General features: G+C 38.0%; 1 pseudogene; it reads right to left on the bottom strand.

Annotated features, from left to right (window-relative positions):
- Positions 1–2,068: 2,068 nt before the first annotated feature.
- LOC141510291 (U4 spliceosomal RNA) lies at positions 2,069–2,197 on the bottom strand (annotated as a pseudogene).
- Positions 2,198–3,382: the final 1,185 nt, after the last annotated feature.

Raw genomic sequence — 3,382 nt, 5'->3', positions numbered from 1 at the left:
CCATAAAATAATTTTTTAGCAAATTCACATCTGGCATTCTAACAATATGACCAGTCTATCATTGTTGCACTCTCTGTAGTAATTGAATGCTTAGCAGTTTAGTTCAAGAAAGGACCTCAGTATTTGGTATTTGCTCCTGCCAAGTGATCTTCAAAATCTTTCTAAGACAATTATGGAAGTGAATCAGTTTCCTGACATGGCACTGGTAGATCGTGCAGGTTTTACAGGCAAATAGCAATGAGACCAGAAGAATGGCTCTGTAGATCTTCAGTTTGGTAGTCTAATATCTCTTCTCTCCCATACTTTTTTTCAGAGTCTACCAAATACTGAGCTAGCTTTGGCAATGAGATGTCAACCCCATTGTCAATGTGTACCTCCCTGGAAAAGACATTGTCAATGTAAGTGAACTTGTCCACAGCTTCCAGATCTTCTCCATTTGCTGTAATTAATGGTTCCACATGTGGATTGTTTAATGCTGACTGATGGAGCACCTTTGTTCTTGTTAGGTCAAAATTAGCACAAGCAAAAGAGAATCCATCCATACTTTGTTGCATTTCAGCTTCAGAGGCTGCATTGAGGGCACAATCATCTGCAAACAAAAGAACATGCACCAGTACACCTTCCACTTTAGTTTTGACTTGTAGCCTTTTCAAGTTGGAGAATTTGCCATTAGTGCAGGAACTGATCTTGATGCTATGTTCATCTTCAGTGAAGGCATTTGATAGTTTGACTGAAAACATCATGCTAAAATACATGGGAGCAAGGCCACATCCTTGTTTCATTCCATTGGTGTCTGGGAAATGTTGAGAGTGTAGTCTATCCAGAATCTGGGGAAGCATGCTGTCATGAGATTGACCTACAATAATGATGAACTTTGTAAGAAATAAAATTTTGACATAACCTTCTATAAACCTTTATGACTGATGGTATCAAATGCCTTGTTCAAATCTATAAATGTTCTGCTCTTGGCAGATGTCTGTTCCTCTCTAGGCATTTTTCCTGGAGTTGTTGGGCAACAAACACCATATCAACTGTTCCTCAACCCTTTTTGAAGCCACAGTGGCTCTCAGGGAGGTGACCATATTCCAGGTGAAGGATCAGTCTATTGAGAAGGACTCTGCTAAGAATCTTACCAGCAATGACTAAAAAAGAAATATCCCTGTGATTGTCACAGGGCAATCTATTCCCTTTACCTTTATAGAGGTAAATGATGGACACTTCCTTGAATTCTTGGGGGATTATCTCTTCATGACACATAACCTGGAAAATTTCAATCAGTTTTGTATGAGCAATGGACTGCCCACTTTGTAATTCTCAGCTGGAATAGAGTCAACACAAGGTACTTTAACCATATGAAAAGAGCCTAATGGCATTCAAAATCTCTTCTTCAGGCAGAGTTTCAATTTGAGATAAATGGTCATTGACTTTTGCATTTATTGATGATGGTCTTTTTAAAAAAAAACACTATGAAAGTGTTCAGCCCATTTCTCTAGGATCTCACCCCAATCACTAATCAATGTGGCTCCATCAGCACTGAGTACTGAGATGCACTATATATTTTTGACCCAGAGTCTTTAGGACATCATAAAAGCACTTTGATTTGTTACTATCTGTATAAAACTGAATTTCAACCGCCTTCTTAATTACCCAAGAATCCTGAATCTCTCTGTTTCACTTGTACTTTACATTTGAAGGAATTAAATCCTGTCTTCTTAGAAATGAATGAACTATCCTGATGGTAAACCCTGTGAAGTTTTTCATTTAGCAGCTTCTGTATTTTCCCATCATTTTCATCAAACCAGTCTTTAGGTTTGTGAGTATCCTGACTTAGATTAACAAATACAATGCTGTACACCAGATATCTGATGGCTGCCCACTCCTTTTCTGCTCCACTGATGACAACTATGTGTTTTTTTCTTTCAAGTAATCTTAATCTAAATGTTTATTTTGCAACCAGCAACAAAATGGAGTGATTAACATAAATTGCTTTAGAAATGAGCTAGAAATCAGACAATAATGTGAAGAAGACAATTTTAGTAATACTATTTTTTATACAAGAATAACTCAGTCTCAGTAGAGACTGTCAAAAATTGCCAATGCCGACTATATTTCAAGTTGTCATGGTGAGGTATTGGGAAAAGTTTTCAATTAGCAATAATCAACCTCATTGGCTACAATGCCTCCACTGCGCAAAGCTGCCAACTATGTGTTGGCTCAACTTTCTCTCCAAGTTAGCAACAAATTGTTCCTGCTTAGAGAGGTATTCTAATTTTTTGACTTTAATTCTTCCAGTATTCATTTTGCTTTGGGGCAGCCGCTTTGGTTGAATGTGAATATTTAGCTTGGAGAGGATGAGTCTGTGATCAGTTCAGCATTCTGCACCACATATTGCCTTCATTACTCTCACATCCTGTCTGTCTCTTCTCCTTATGATCACATAGTCTATTAGTGTTTGCTGTGAGGGTGTATCCAGGAAGTTTTATTGCATTTAGGTAAATGGAAGACAATGTTTGTCATTAGAAGATCATGAGATGCACATGTCTTCAGTAGTAAGTGACCACTGCTGTTGCTCTTTCCAATTCTACTCCTCCCAAAGACTCCCTGCCATGACTGGTAGTCTGAGCCTACTCTAACATTAAACTTACCCAGAATTATAAGTTTAGCCTCTTTTGGTTCATTGATTATAAGGGATTCCAGGTTTTCATAAAATTTTCTTTGACTTCATCAGGGTTTTCAAGGTGGGGACATTGACGCTGATGATGGTGACTTGGCAGGTTCCTTCTGTAGAGGGCCAGCTCCTGGGAGTGATAGTCACATATCCTTGGTGACTTTTTCCATAAAAGATATGTATGGATTATTGATCATTGTATGGATCTGTTGGCTCACCAGTGAACCCTGACCTGGGATAATCTGTGGCTCCTGGGGTGGTTGTAAAAGGTTTTTCTGATAGAGAAGTATGCAGATTTCTAAAAACAAATATTGTAAATTTACCCAGGAAATTGTGAAACTGGGTCTCCTTTAACCAGTCATTCCTGAGGTAAGTTTTTTCTATAACAAGTCTGAGTTTCCAAAAATAAGGTTGATAGATTTTCACTTCCCAACCTTGCATGTTTGGGTATGTTTTCCTACCCAACTTGACTCTTGGAAGTTCATGTCCAGACCCACACCAGAGCTATTGTAGGCCATACCTTCAAGTGGTAATCTCATTCATTCCTTTTGGTAGGTATTCAAACTTATTGACTAGATTAGTTTTGTTTTGTTGATAATTTTTGGTTTTTTTGGGGGGGTTGGTTTTTGAAAGACAATGAGGTTAAGTGACTTTGTCCAAGGGTCACACCGCTAGGTAATTATTATTATTTTTTTTAGGCTTTTACAAAGCAAA

The sequence above is a fragment of the Macrotis lagotis genome, chromosome 1 (assembly GCF_037893015.1).
Source record: "Macrotis lagotis isolate mMagLag1 chromosome 1, bilby.v1.9.chrom.fasta, whole genome shotgun sequence".
NCBI classification, from domain to species: domain Eukaryota; kingdom Metazoa; phylum Chordata; class Mammalia; order Peramelemorphia; family Peramelidae; genus Macrotis; species Macrotis lagotis.
This window is presented reverse-complemented; position numbering and strand designations above follow the sequence as displayed.